Genomic DNA, 13,819 nt, shown 5'->3' on the forward strand with positions numbered 1-13,819 from the left:
ACCTTCTGATCAACACAATAAAAAGAAGAGAATGATAAAACATAACAACTGCGTGGAACTACAGCCGCCAACAAATGGACAATTGCAACACAGAGATGGCCTCCACATTAGCGTCTTAACAACAGTCAGCGGGTAATAGGCTACCCCTCTCTTTTGGAGGTATGGCAGCAGAGTGGCGCAGCGGAAGCGTGCTGGGCCCATAACCCAGAGGTCGATGCATCGAAACCATCCTCTGCTAAGTGCTCTCTTTTACTCACGCCCCCTGTTACAATTTGGCCATTATCCCCGGTCGGAATCACATGTTTTTCTCGTAAAAATAGAATAGAGACCCCCGATCCCTGACCATCTCATTTTCACGACCTTCAGACTATGCTTTTTATACACGCAACCTCCCAGTTTCTCATGCCACATGTTTTCGCCTTTGCAACAAAGTGGCACAGGCAAAGGCTTTTGGGCCCACAACCAAATGGGCCATTGGATCTAGACCATCTTTTCTACGTTGCGACTTTCTTATTTAAATCATTCTGATTTATTTTCTCTTCCCACAATTCTTCACTCTGTACACTAACGACTCACCTATACTTTTACACCACCCGGCACCCTGTAAGCTCCACGCTCCTTCTGCTTTTACGGGAGAAAGACATCCACACTTAAATAAAAAAAAAAAAAAAAAAAAAAAAAAGCTTAAAGCTACAGGTTGAAAAGTATGTGATGATCACAATTGTGGTGAATCAGGCACCCCAACATGAAAACCAGCATGGACCCCAACATGGACTGCCAGAAGGGGGATTAGCTCAAATGGTAGAGCGCTCGCTTAGCATGCGAGAGGTAACGGGATCGACGCCCGTATTCTCCAAAGTTTTGGTTTGCCGAGTTTTTCAAAGAGCGGGACAATTCTCCTCTGTTTCCCTACTCATGTAACTCATTTGCAAGCTTAGGAAGCACCCGACAACCAGCTCGGCAAGCCTTCGATAGCTCAGCTGGTAGAGCGGAGGACTGTAGTAGAAAATCAGCAATCCTTAGGTCGCTGGTTCAATTCCGGCTCGAAGGAACTTTTGTTAGTCTCATAGATGATGTTTCAACCTGTCGACAAATGCTCTCCCGGTGCCCTCGTCTTCTATCTATTTTCAGAGGGGTCTCTTGTTTGTGTTGGGTATTTGAAATGGGCATCCGACCGAAACTCTCAGTTGAGAGCCACAGTAGGACTTTCTGTAACTCTGACATGCAACTGAAACAAAAAGAGGGTACAATCATCCCTGGGTGGGCTTGAACCACCAACCTTTTGGTTATCAGACAAAAAAAAGTTTTCACAACCTTCAAGCTTTGCTTGAACCTCCCAGTTTCTCATGTCATGTGTCATCTTCTTTGAAACAGAGTGGCGCATGGAAAGACATTTAGGCCCACAACCAAAGAGGGCCAAAGGCTCTGGACCATTCTTTCTACATTGCAACTATGTCATCCAAATCACTGGGATTTTTTTCTCTTCTCAAAATTTTTCACACTGTACATGTTGAAATGGTCTTACAACCGGTGCCCTCCTCTTCTGGCCGAAACTTTAAGTTGAGAGGCACCATAGGATTTTCTGTAACATGCAACTGAGACAAAAAGAGGACACTGCCGTCCCTGGGTGGGCTTGAACCACCAACCTTCCGGTTAACAGCCGAACGCGCTAACCAATTGCGCCACAGAGACAACCACGCTCCGCCACTTTGATTAAAGTCGTAAAAAAGCCACAACATGGTAAATGGAGTATGTTTCTTAGAGGACCTTCTGATCAACACAATAAAAAGAAGAGAATGATAAAACATAACAACTGCGTGGAACTACAGCCGCCAACAAATGGACAATTGCAACACAGAGATGGCCTCCACATTAGCGTCTTAACAACAGTCAGCGGGTAATAGGCTACCCCTCTCTTTTGGAGGTATGGCAGCAGAGTGGCGCAGCGGAAGCGTGCTGGGCCCATAACCCAGAGGTCGATGCATCGAAACCATCCTCTGCTAAGTGCTCTCTTTTACTCACGCCCCCTGTTACAATTTGGCCATTATCCCCGGTCGGAATCACATGTTTTTCTCGTAAAAATAGAATAGAGACCCCCGATCCCTGACCATCTCATTTTCACGACCTTCAGACTATGCTTTTTATACACGCAACCTCCCAGTTTCTCATGCCACATGTTTTCGCCTTTGCAACAAAGTGGCACAGGCAAAGGCTTTTGGGCCCACAACCAAATGGGCCATTGGATCTAGACCATCTTTTCTACGTTGCGACTTTCTTATTTAAATCATTCTGATTTCTTTTCTCTTCCCACAATTCTTCACTCTGTACACTAACGACTCACCTATACTTTTACACCACCCGGCACCCTGTAAGCTCCACGCTCCTTCTGCTTTTACGGGAGAAAGACATCCACACTTAAAAAAAAAAAAAAAAAAAAAAAAAAAAGCTTAAAGCTACAGGTTGAAAAGTATGTGATGATCACAATTGTGGTGAATCAGGCACCCCAACATGGAAACCAGCATGGACCCCAACATGGACTGCCAGAAGGGGGATTAGCTCAAATGGTAGAGCGCTCGCTTAGCATGCGAGAGGTAACGGGATCGACGCCCGTATCCTCCAAAGTTTTGGTTTGCCGAGTTTTTCAAAGAGCGGGACAATTCTCCACTGTTTCCCTACTCATGTAACTCATTTGCAAGCTTAGGAAGCACCCGACAACCAGCTCGGCAAGCCTTCGATAGCTCAGCTGGTAGAGCGGAGGACTGTAGTAGAAAATCAGCAATCCTTAGGTCGCTGGTTCAATTCCGGCTCGAAGGAACTTTTGTTAGTCTCATAGATGATGTTTCAACCTGTCGACAAATGCTCTCCCGGTGCCCTCGTCTTCTATCTATTTTCAGAGGGGTCTCTTGTTTGTGTTGGGTATTTGAAATGGGCATCCGACCGAAACTCTCAGTTGAGAGCCACAGTAGGACTTTCTGTAACTCTGACATGCAACTGAAACAAAAAGAGGGTACAATCATCCCTGGGTGGGCTTGAACCACCAACCTTTTGGTTATCAGACAAAAAAAAGTTTTCACAACCTTCAAGCTTTGCTTGAACCTCCCAGTTTCTCATGTCATGTGTCATCTTCTTTGAAACAGAGTGGCGCATGGAAAGACATTTAGGCCCACAACCAAAGAGGGCCAAAGGCTCTGGACCATTCTTTCTACATTGCAACTATGTCATCCAAATCACTGGGATTTTTTTCTCTTCTCAAAATTTTTCACACTGTACATGTTGAAATGGTCTTACAACCGGTGCCCTCCTCTTCTGGCCGAAACTTTAAGTTGAGAGGCACCATAGGATTTTCTGTAACATGCAACTGAGACAAAAAGAGGACACTGCCGTCCCTGGGTGGGCTTGAACCACCAACCTTCCGGTTAACAGCCGAACGCGCTAACCAATTGCGGCACAGAGACAACCACGCTCCGCCACTTTGATTAAAGTCGTAAAAAAGCCACAACATGGTAAATGGAGTATGTTTCTTAGAGGACCTTCTGATCAACACAATAAAAAGAAGAGAATGATAAAACATAACAACTGCGTGGAACTACAGCCGCCAACAAATGGACAATTGCAACACAGAGATGGCCTCCACATTAGCGTCTTAACAACAGTCAGCGGGTAATAGGCTACCCCTCTCTTTTGGAGGTATGGCAGCAGAGTGGCGCAGCGGAAGCGTGCTGGGCCCATAACCCAGAGGTCGATGCATCGAAACCATCCTCTGCTAAGTGCTCTCTTTTACTCACGCCCCCTGTTACAATTTGGCCATTATCCCCGGTCGGAATCACATGTTTTTCTCGTAAAAATAGAATAGAGACCCCCGATCCCTGACCATCTCATTTTCACGACCTTCAGACTATGCTTTTTATACACGCAACCTCCCAGTTTCTCATGCCACATGTTTTCGCCTTTGCAACAAAGTGGCACAGGCAAAGGCTTTTGGGCCCACAACCAAATGGGCCATTGGATCTAGACCATCTTTTCTACGTTGCGACTTTCTTATTTAAATCATTCTGATTTCTTTTCTCTTCCCACAATTCTTCACTCTGTACACTAACGACTCACCTATACTTTTACACCACCCGGCACCCTGTAAGCTCCACGCTCCTTCTGCTTTTACGGGAGAAAGACATCCACACTTAAATAAAAAAAAAAAAAAAAAAAAAAAAAAAAGCTTAAAGCTACAGGTTGAAAAGTATGTGATGATCACAATTGTGGTGAATCAGGCACCCCAACATGGAAACCAGCATGGACCCCAACATGGACTGCCAGAAGGGGGATTAGCTCAAATGGTAGAGCGCTCGCTTAGCATGCGAGAGGTAACGGGATCGACGCCCGTATCCTCCAAAGTTTTGGTTTGCCGAGTTTTTCAAAGAGCGGGACAATTCTCCACTGTTTCCCTACTCATGTAACTCATTTGCAAGCTTAGGAAGCACCCGACAACCAGCTCGGCAAGCCTTCGATAGCTCAGCTGGTAGAGCGGAGGACTGTAGTAGAAAATCAGCAATCCTTAGGTCGCTGGTTCAATTCCGGCTCGAAGGAACTTTTGTTAGTCTCATAGATGATGTTTCAACCTGTCGACAAATGCTCTCCCGGTGCCCTCGTCTTCTATCTATTTTCAGAGGGGTCTCTTGTTTGTGTTGGGTATTTGAAATGGGCATCCGACCGAAACTCTCAGTTGAGAGCCACAGTAGGACTTTCTGTAACTCTGACATGCAACTGAAACAAAAAGAGGGTACAATCATCCCTGGGTGGGCTTGAACCACCAACCTTTTGGTTATCAGACAAAAAAAAGTTTTCACAACCTTCAAGCTTTGCTTGAACCTCCCAGTTTCTCATGTCATGTGTCATCTTCTTTGAAACAGAGTGGCGCATGGAAAGACATTTAGGCCCACAACCAAAGAGGGCCAAAGGCTCTGGACCATTCTTTCTACATTGCAACTATGTCATCCAAATCACTGGGATTTTTTTCTCTTCTCAAAATTTTTCACACTGTACATGTTGAAATGGTCTTACAACCGGTGCCCTCCTCTTCTGGCCGAAACTTTAAGTTGAGAGGCACCATAGGATTTTCTGTAACATGCAACTGAGACAAAAAGAGGACACTGCCGTCCCTGGGTGGGCTTGAACCACCAACCTTCCGGTTAACAGCCGAACGCGCTAACCAATTGCGGCACAGAGACAACCACGCTCCGCCACTTTGATTAAAGTCGTAAAAAAGCCACAACATGGTAAATGGAGTATGTTTCTTAGAGGACCTTCTGATCAACACAATAAAAAGAAGAGAATGATAAAACATAACAACTGCGTGGAACTACAGCCGCCAACAAATGGACAATTGCAACACAGAGATGGCCTCCACATTAGCGTCTTAACAACAGTCAGCGGGTAATAGGCTACCCCTCTCTTTTGGAGGTATGGCAGCAGAGTGGCGCAGCGGAAGCGTGCTGGGCCCATAACCCAGAGGTCGATGCATCGAAACCATCCTCTGCTAAGTGCTCTCTTTTACTCACGCCCCCTGTTACAATTTGGCCATTATCCCCGGTCGGAATCACATGTTTTTCTCGTAAAAATAGAATAGAGACCCCCGATCCCTGACCATCTCATTTCACGACCTTCAGACTATGCTTTTATACACGCAACCTCCCAGTTTCTCATGCCACATGTTTTCGCCTTTGCAACAAAGTGGCACAGGCAAAGGCTTTTGGGCCCACAACCAAATGGGCCATTGGATCTAGACCATCTTTTCTACGTTGCGACTTTCTTATTTAAATCATTCTGATTTCTTTTCTCTTCCCACAATTCTTCACTCTGTACACTAACGACTCACCTATACTTTTACACCACCCGGCACCCTGTAAGCTCCACGCTCCTTCTGCTTTTACGGGAGAAAGACATCCACACTTAAATAAAAAAAAAAAAAAAAAAAAAAAAAAGCTTAAAGCTACAGGTTGAAAAGTATGTGATGATCACAATTGTGGTGAATCAGGCACCCCAACATGGAAACCAGCATGGACCCCAACATGGACTGCCAGAAGGGGGATTAGCTCAAATGGTAGAGCGCTCGCTTAGCATGCGAGAGGTAACGGGATCGACGCCCGTATCCTCCAAAGTTTTGGTTTGCCGAGTTTTTCAAAGAGCGGGACAATTCTCCTCTGTTTCCCTACTCATGTAACTCATTTGCAAGCTTAGGAAGCACCCGACAACCAGCTCGGCAAGCCTTCGATAGCTCAGCTGGTAGAGCGGAGGACTGTAGTAGAAAATCAGCAATCCTTAGGTCGCTGGTTCAATTCCGGCTCGAAGGAACTTTTGTTAGTCTCATAGATGATGTTTCAACCTGTCGACAAATGCTCTCCCGGTGCCCTCGTCTTCTATCTATTTTCAGAGGGGTCTCTTGTTTGTGTTGGGTATTTGAAATGGGCATCCGACCGAAACTCTCAGTTGAGAGCCACAGTAGGACTTTCTGTAACTCTGACATGCAACTGAAACAAAAAGAGGGTACAATCATCCCTGGGTGGGCTTGAACCACCAACCTTTTGGTTATCAGACAAAAAAAAGTTTTCACAACCTTCAAGCTTTGCTTGAACCTCCCAGTTTCTCATGTCATGTGTCATCTTCTTTGAAACAGAGTGGCGCATGGAAAGACATTTAGGCCCACAACCAAAGAGGGCCAAAGGCTCTGGACCATTCTTTCTACATTGCAACTATGTCATCCAAATCACTGGGATTTTTTTCTCTTCTCAAAATTTTTCACACTGTACATGTTGAAATGGTCTTACAACCGGTGCCCTCCTCTTCTGGCCGAAACTTTAAGTTGAGAGGCACCATAGCATTTTCTGTAACATGCAACTGAGACAAAAAGAGGACACTGCCGTCCCTGGGTGGGCTTGAACCACCAACCTTCCGGTTAACAGCCGAACACGCTAACCAATTGCGCCACAGAGACAACCACGCTCCGCCACTTTGATTAAAGTCGTAAAAAAGCCACAACATGGTAAATGGAGTATGTTTCTTAGAGGACCTTCTGATCAACACAATAAAAAGAAGAGAATGATAAAACATAACAACTGCGTGGAACTACAGCCGCCAACAAATGGACAATTGCAACACAGAGATGGCCTCCACATTAGCGTCTTAACAACAGTCAGCGGGTAATAGGCTACCCCTCTCTTTTGGAGGTATGGCAGCAGAGTGGCGCAGCGGAAGCGTGCTGGGCCCATAACCCAGAGGTCGATGCATCGAAACCATCCTCTGCTAAGTGCTCTCTTTTACTCACGCCCCCTGTTACAATTTGGCCATTATCCCCGGTCGGAATCACATGTTTTTCTCGTAAAAATAGAATAGAGACCCCCGATCCCTGACCATCTCATTTTCACGACCTTCAGACTATGCTTTTTATAGACGCAACCTCCCAGTTTCTCATGCCACATGTTTTCGCCTTTGCAACAAAGTGGCACAGGCAAAGGCTTTTGGGCCCACAACCAAATGGGCCATTGGATCTAGACCATCTTTTCTACGTTGCGACTTTCTTATTTAAATCATTCTGATTTCTTTTCTCTTCCCACAATTCTTCACTCTGTACACTAACGACTCACCTATACTTTTACACCACCCGGCACCCTGTAAGCTCCACGCTCCTTCTGCTTTTACGGGAGAAAGACATCCACACTTAAATAAAAAAAAAAAAAAAAAAAAAAAAAAGCTTAAAGCTACAGGTTGAAAAGTATGTGATGATCACAATTGTGGTGAATCAGGCACCCCAACATGGAAACCAGCATGGACCCCAACATGGACTGCCAGAAGGGGGATTAGCTCAAATGGTAGAGCGCTCGCTTAGCATGCGAGAGGTAACGGGATCGACGCCCGTATCCTCCAAAGTTTTGGTTTGCCGAGTTTTTCAAAGAGCGGGACAATTCTCCTCTGTTTCCCTACTCATGTAACTCATTTGCAAGCTTAGGAAGCACCCGACAACCAGCTCGGCAAGCCTTCGATAGCTCAGCTGGTAGAGCGGAGGACTGTAGTAGAAAATCAGCAATCCTTAGGTCGCTGGTTCAATTCCGGCTCGAAGGAACTTTTGTTAGTCTCATAGATGATGTTTCAACCTGTCGACAAATGCTCTCCCGGTGCCCTCGTCTTCTATCTATTTTCAGAGGGGTCTCTTGTTTGTGTTGGGTATTTGAAATGGGCATCCGACCGAAACTCTCAGTTGAGAGCCACAGTAGGACTTTCTGTAACTCTGACATGCAACTGAAACAAAAAGAGGGTACAATCATCCCTGGGTGGGCTTGAACCACCAACCTTTTGGTTATCAGACAAAAAAAAGTTTTCACAACCTTCAAGCTTTGCTTGAACCTCCCAGTTTCTCATGTCATGTGTCATCTTCTTTGAAACAGAGTGGCGCATGGAAAGACATTTAGGCCCACAACCAAAGAGGGCCAAAGGCTCTGGACCATTCTTTCTACATTGCAACTATGTCATCCAAATCACTGGGATTTTTTTCTCTTCTCAAAATTTTTCACACTGTACATGTTGAAATGGTCTTACAACCGGTGCCCTCCTCTTCTGGCCGAAACTTTAAGTTGAGAGGCACCATAGGATTTTCTGTAACATGCAACTGAGACAAAAAGAGGACACTGCCGTCCCTGGGTGGGCTTGAACCACCAACCTTCCGGTTAACAGCCGAACGCGCTAACCAATTGCGCCACAGAGACAACCACGCTCCGCCACTTTGATTAAAGTCGTAAAAAAGCCACAACATGGTAAATGGAGTATGTTTCTTAGAGGACCTTCTGATCAACACAATAAAAAGAAGAGAATGATAAAACATAACAACTGCGTGGAACTACAGCCGCCAACAAATGGACAATTGCAACACAGAGATGGCCTCCACATTAGCGTCTTAACAACAGTCAGCGGGTAATAGGCTACCCCTCTCTTTTGGAGGTATGGCAGCAGAGTGGCGCAGCGGAAGCGTGCTGGGCCCATAACCCAGAGGTCGATGCATCGAAACCATCCTCTGCTAAGTGCTCTCTTTTACTCACGCCCCCTGTTACAATTTGGCCATTATCCCCGGTCGGAATCACATGTTTTTCTCGTAAAAATAGAATAGAGACCCCCGATCCCTGACCATCTCATTTTCACGACCTTCAGACTATGCTTTTTATACACGCAACCTCCCAGTTTCTCATGCCACATGTTTTCGCCTTTGCAACAAAGTGGCACAGGCAAAGGCTTTTGGGCCCACAACCAAATGGGCCATTGGATCTAGACCATCTTTTCTACGTTGCGACTTTCTTATTTAAATCATTCTGATTTCTTTTGTCTTCCCACAATTCTTCACTCTGTACACTAACGACTCACCTATACTTTTACACCACCCGGCACCCTGTAAGCTCCACGCTCCTTCTGCTTTTACGGGAGAAAGACATCCACACTTAAATAAAAAAAAAAAAAAAAAAAAAAAAAAAGCTTAAAGCTACAGGTTGAAAAGTATGTGATGATCACAATTGTGGTGAATCAGGCACCCCAACATGGAAACCAGCATGGACCCCAACATGGACTGCCAGAAGGGGGATTAGCTCAAATGGTAGAGCGCTCGCTTAGCATGCGAGAGGTAACGGGATCGACGCCCGTATCCTCCAAAGTTTTGGTTTGCCGAGTTTTTCAAAGAGCGGGACAATTCTCCACTGTTTCCCTACTCATGTAACTCATTTGCAAGCTTAGGAAGCACCCGACAACCAGCTCGGCAAGCCTTCGATAGCTCAGCTGGTAGAGCGGAGGACTGTAGTAGAAAATCAGCAATCCTTAGGTCGCTGGTTCAATTCCGGCTCGAAGGAACTTTTGTTAGTCTCATAGATGATGTTTCAACCTGTCGACAAATGCTCTCCCGGTGCCCTCGTCTTCTATCTATTTTCAGAGGGGTCTCTTGTTTGTGTTGGGTATTTGAAATGGGCATCCGACCGAAACTCTCAGTTGAGAGCCACAGTAGGACTTTCTGTAACTCTGACATGCAACTGAAACAAAAAGAGGGTACAATCATCCCTGGGTGGGCTTGAACCACCAACCTTTTGGTTATCAGACAAAAAAAAGTTTTCACAACCTTCAAGCTTTGCTTGAACCTCCCAGTTTCTCATGTCATGTGTCATCTTCTTTGAAACAGAGTGGCGCATGGAAAGACATTTAGGCCCACAACCAAAGAGGGCCAAAGGCTCTGGACCATTCTTTCTACATTGCAACTATGTCATCCAAATCACTGGGATTTTTTTCTCTTCTCAAAATTTTTCACACTGTACATGTTGAAATGGTCTTACAACCGGTGCCCTCCTCTTCTGGCCGAAACTTTAAGTTGAGAGGCACCATAGCATTTTCTGTAACATGCAACTGAGACAAAAAGAGGACACTGCCGTCCCTGGGTGGGCTTGAACCACCAACCTTCCGGTTAACAGCCGAACGCGCTAACCAATTGCGCCACAGAGACAACCACGCTCCGCCACTTTGATTAAAGTCGTAAAAAAGCCACAACATGGTAAATGGAGTATGTTTCTTAGAGGACCTTCTGATCAACACAATAAAAAGAAGAGAATGATAAAACATAACAACTGCGTGGAACTACAGCCGCCAACAAATGGACAATTGCAACACAGAGATGGCCTCCACATTAGCGTCTTAACAACAGTCAGCGGGTAATAGGCTACCCCTCTCTTTTGGAGGTATGGCAGCAGAGTGGCGCAGCGGAAGCGTGCTGGGCCCATAACCCAGAGGTCGATGCATCGAAACCATCCTCTGCTAAGTGCTCTCTTTTACTCACGCCCCCTGTTACAATTTGGCCATTATCCCCGGTCGGAATCACATGTTTTTCTCGTAAAAATAGAATAGAGACCCCCGATCCCTGACCATCTCATTTTCACGACCTTCAGACTATGCTTTTTATAGACGCAACCTCCCAGTTTCTCATGCCACATGTTTTCGCCTTTGCAACAAAGTGGCACAGGCAAAGGCTTTTGGGCCCACAACCAAATGGGCCATTGGATCTAGACCATCTTTTCTACGTTGCGACTTTCTTATTTAAATCATTCTGATTTCTTTTCTCTTCCCACAATTCTTCACTCTGTACACTAACGACTCACCTATACTTTTACACCACCCGGCACCCTGTAAGCTCCACGCTCCTTCTGCTTTTACGGGAGAAAGACATCCACACTTAAATAAAAAAAAAAAAAAAAAAAAAAAAAAGCTTAAAGCTACAGGTTGAAAAGTATGTGATGATCACAATTGTGGTGAATCAGGCACCCCAACATGGAAACCAGCATGGACCCCAACATGGACTGCCAGAAGGGGGATTAGCTCAAATGGTAGAGCGCTCGCTTAGCATGCGAGAGGTAACGGGATCGACGCCCGTATCCTCCAAAGTTTTGGTTTGCCGAGTTTTTCAAAGAGCGGGACAATTCTCCTCTGTTTCCCTACTCATGTAACTCATTTGCAAGCTTAGGAAGCACCCGACAACCAGCTCGGCAAGCCTTCGATAGCTCAGCTGGTAGAGCGGAGGACTGTAGTAGAAAATCAGCAATCCTTAGGTCGCTGGTTCAATTCCGGCTCGAAGGAACTTTTGTTAGTCTCATAGATGATGTTTCAACCTGTCGACAAATGCTCTCCCGGTGCCCTCGTCTTCTATCTATTTTCAGAGGGGTCTCTTGTTTGTGTTGGGTATTTGAAATGGGCATCCGACCGAAACTCTCAGTTGAGAGCCACAGTAGGACTTTCTGTAACTCTGACATGCAACTGAAACAAAAAGAGGGTACAATCATCCCTGGGTGGGCTTGAACCACCAACCTTTTGGTTATCAGACAAAAAAAAGTTTTCACAACCTTCAAGCTTTGCTTGAACCTCCCAGTTTCTCATGTCATGTGTCATCTTCTTTGAAACAGAGTGGCGCATGGAAAGACATTTAGGCCCACAACCAAAGAGGGCCAAAGGCTCTGGACCATTCTTTCTACATTGCAACTATGTCATCCAAATCACTGGGATTTTTTTCTCTTCTCAAAATTTTTCACACTGTACATGTTGAAATGGTCTTACAACCGGTGCCCTCCTCTTCTGGCCGAAACTTTAAGTTGAGAGGCACCATAGGATTTTCTGTAACATGCAACTGAGACAAAAAGAGGACACTGCCGTCCCTGGGTGGGCTTGAACCACCAACCTTCCGGTTAACAGCCGAACGCGCTAACCAATTGCGCCACAGAGACAACCACGCTCCGCCACTTTGATTAAAGTCGTAAAAAAGCCACAACATGGTAAATGGAGTATGTTTCTTAGAGGACCTTCTGATCAACACAATAAAAAGAAGAGAATGATAAAACATAACAACTGCGTGGAACTACAGCCGCCAACAAATGGACAATTGCAACACAGAGATGGCCTCCACATTAGCGTCTTAACAACAGTCAGCGGGTAATAGGCTACCCCTCTCTTTTGGAGGTATGGCAGCAGAGTGGCGCAGCGGAAGCGTGCTGGGCCCATAACCCAGAGGTCGATGCATCGAAACCATCCTCTGCTAAGTGCTCTCTTTTACTCACGCCCCCTGTTACAATTTGGCCATTATCCCCGGTCGGAATCACATGTTTTTCTCGTAAAAATAGAATAGAGACCCCCGATCCCTGACCATCTCATTTTCACGACCTTCAGACTATGCTTTTTATACACGCAACCTCCCAGTTTCTCATGCCACATGTTTTCGCCTTTGCAACAAAGTGGCACAGGCAAAGGCTTTTGGGCCCACAACCAAATGGGCCATTGGATCTAGACCATCTTTTCTACGTTGCGACTTTCTTATTTAAATCATTCTGATTTCTTTTGTCTTCCCACAATTCTTCACTCTGTACACTAACGACTCACCTATACTTTTACACCACCCGGCACCCTGTAAGCTCCACGCTCCTTCTGCTTTTACGGGAGAAAGACATCCACACTTAAATAAAAAAAAAAAAAAAAAAAAAGCTTAAAGCTACAGGTTGAAAAGTATGTGATGATCACAATTGTGGTGAATCAGGCACCCCAACATGGAAACCAGCATGGACCCCAACATGGACTGCCAGAAGGGGGATTAGCTCAAATGGTAGAGCGCTCGCTTAGCATGCGAGAGGTAACGGGATCGACGCCCGTATCCTCCAAAGTTTTTGTTTGCCGAGTTTTTCAAAGAGCGGGACAATTCTCCACTGTTTCCCTACTCATGTAACTCATTTGCAAGCTTAGGAAGCACCCGACAACCAGCTCGGCAAGCCTTCGATAGCTCAGCTGGTAGAGCGGAGGACTGTAGTAGAAAATCAGCAATCCTTAGGTCGCTGGTTCAATTCCGGCTCGAAGGAACTTTTGTTAGTCTCATAGATGATGTTTCAACCTGTCGACAAATGCTCTCCCGGTGCCCTCGTCTTCTATCTATTTTCAGAGGGGTCTCTTGTTTGTGTTGGGTATTTGAAATGGGCATCCGACCGAAACTCTCAGTTGAGAGCCACAGTAGGACTTTCTGTAACTCTGACATGCAACTGAAACAAAAAGAGGGTACAATCATCCCTGGGTGGGCTTGAACCACCAACCTTTTGGTTATCAGACAAAAAAAAGTTTTCACAACCTTCAAGCTTTGCTTGAACCTCCCAGTTTCTCATGTCATGTGTCATCTTCTTTGAAACAGAGTGGCGCATGGAAAGACATTTAGGCCCACAACCAAAGAGGGCCAAAGGCTCTGGACCATTCTTTCTACATTGCAACTATGTCATCCAAATCACTG

The 13,819-nt window shown here is 45.6% G+C and overlaps 12 non-coding genes across 12 annotated transcripts; 8 read left to right on the forward strand and 4 right to left on the reverse strand.

Moving 5' to 3' along the window:
• The first annotated feature begins 965 nt into the window (after positions 1-965).
• On the forward strand, positions 966-1,051 carry TRNAY-GUA (transfer RNA tyrosine (anticodon GUA)). Its single transcript is given in 2 exon segments — positions 966-1,002; positions 1,016-1,051. It is a non-coding gene; the product is annotated as a tRNA-Tyr (tRNA).
• A 567-nt stretch (positions 1,052-1,618) lies between these two features.
• Positions 1,619-1,692, reverse strand: TRNAN-GUU (transfer RNA asparagine (anticodon GUU)). Its single transcript has one exon. It is a non-coding gene; the product is annotated as a tRNA-Asn (tRNA).
• Positions 1,693-2,728: 1,036 nt separating this feature from the next.
• On the forward strand, positions 2,729-2,814 carry TRNAY-GUA (transfer RNA tyrosine (anticodon GUA)). Its single transcript is given in 2 exon segments — positions 2,729-2,765; positions 2,779-2,814. It is a non-coding gene; the product is annotated as a tRNA-Tyr (tRNA).
• Positions 2,815-4,495: 1,681 nt separating this feature from the next.
• TRNAY-GUA (transfer RNA tyrosine (anticodon GUA)) lies at positions 4,496-4,581 on the forward strand. Its single transcript is given in 2 exon segments — positions 4,496-4,532; positions 4,546-4,581. It is a non-coding gene; the product is annotated as a tRNA-Tyr (tRNA).
• Positions 4,582-6,258: 1,677 nt separating this feature from the next.
• On the forward strand, positions 6,259-6,344 carry TRNAY-GUA (transfer RNA tyrosine (anticodon GUA)). The gene is given in 2 exon segments: positions 6,259-6,295; positions 6,309-6,344. It is a non-coding gene; the product is annotated as a tRNA-Tyr (tRNA).
• Positions 6,345-8,023: 1,679 nt separating this feature from the next.
• Positions 8,024-8,109, forward strand: TRNAY-GUA (transfer RNA tyrosine (anticodon GUA)). The gene is given in 2 exon segments: positions 8,024-8,060; positions 8,074-8,109. It is a non-coding gene; the product is annotated as a tRNA-Tyr (tRNA).
• Positions 8,110-8,676: 567 nt separating this feature from the next.
• Positions 8,677-8,750, reverse strand: TRNAN-GUU (transfer RNA asparagine (anticodon GUU)). The gene has a single exon. It is a non-coding gene; the product is annotated as a tRNA-Asn (tRNA).
• A 1,039-nt stretch (positions 8,751-9,789) lies between these two features.
• On the forward strand, positions 9,790-9,875 carry TRNAY-GUA (transfer RNA tyrosine (anticodon GUA)). The gene is given in 2 exon segments: positions 9,790-9,826; positions 9,840-9,875. It is a non-coding gene; the product is annotated as a tRNA-Tyr (tRNA).
• Positions 9,876-10,442: 567 nt separating this feature from the next.
• On the reverse strand, positions 10,443-10,516 carry TRNAN-GUU (transfer RNA asparagine (anticodon GUU)). Its single transcript has one exon. It is a non-coding gene; the product is annotated as a tRNA-Asn (tRNA).
• A 1,038-nt stretch (positions 10,517-11,554) lies between these two features.
• On the forward strand, positions 11,555-11,640 carry TRNAY-GUA (transfer RNA tyrosine (anticodon GUA)). The gene is given in 2 exon segments: positions 11,555-11,591; positions 11,605-11,640. It is a non-coding gene; the product is annotated as a tRNA-Tyr (tRNA).
• A 567-nt stretch (positions 11,641-12,207) lies between these two features.
• Positions 12,208-12,281, reverse strand: TRNAN-GUU (transfer RNA asparagine (anticodon GUU)). Its single transcript has one exon. It is a non-coding gene; the product is annotated as a tRNA-Asn (tRNA).
• A 1,033-nt stretch (positions 12,282-13,314) lies between these two features.
• Positions 13,315-13,400, forward strand: TRNAY-GUA (transfer RNA tyrosine (anticodon GUA)). Its single transcript is given in 2 exon segments — positions 13,315-13,351; positions 13,365-13,400. It is a non-coding gene; the product is annotated as a tRNA-Tyr (tRNA).
• The last annotated feature ends 419 nt before the right edge of the window (positions 13,401-13,819 follow it).

The sequence above is a fragment of the Rhinoderma darwinii genome, unplaced genomic scaffold, assembly GCF_050947455.1.
Source record: "Rhinoderma darwinii isolate aRhiDar2 unplaced genomic scaffold, aRhiDar2.hap1 Scaffold_481, whole genome shotgun sequence".
NCBI lineage: Eukaryota > Metazoa > Chordata > Amphibia > Anura > Rhinodermatidae > Rhinoderma > Rhinoderma darwinii.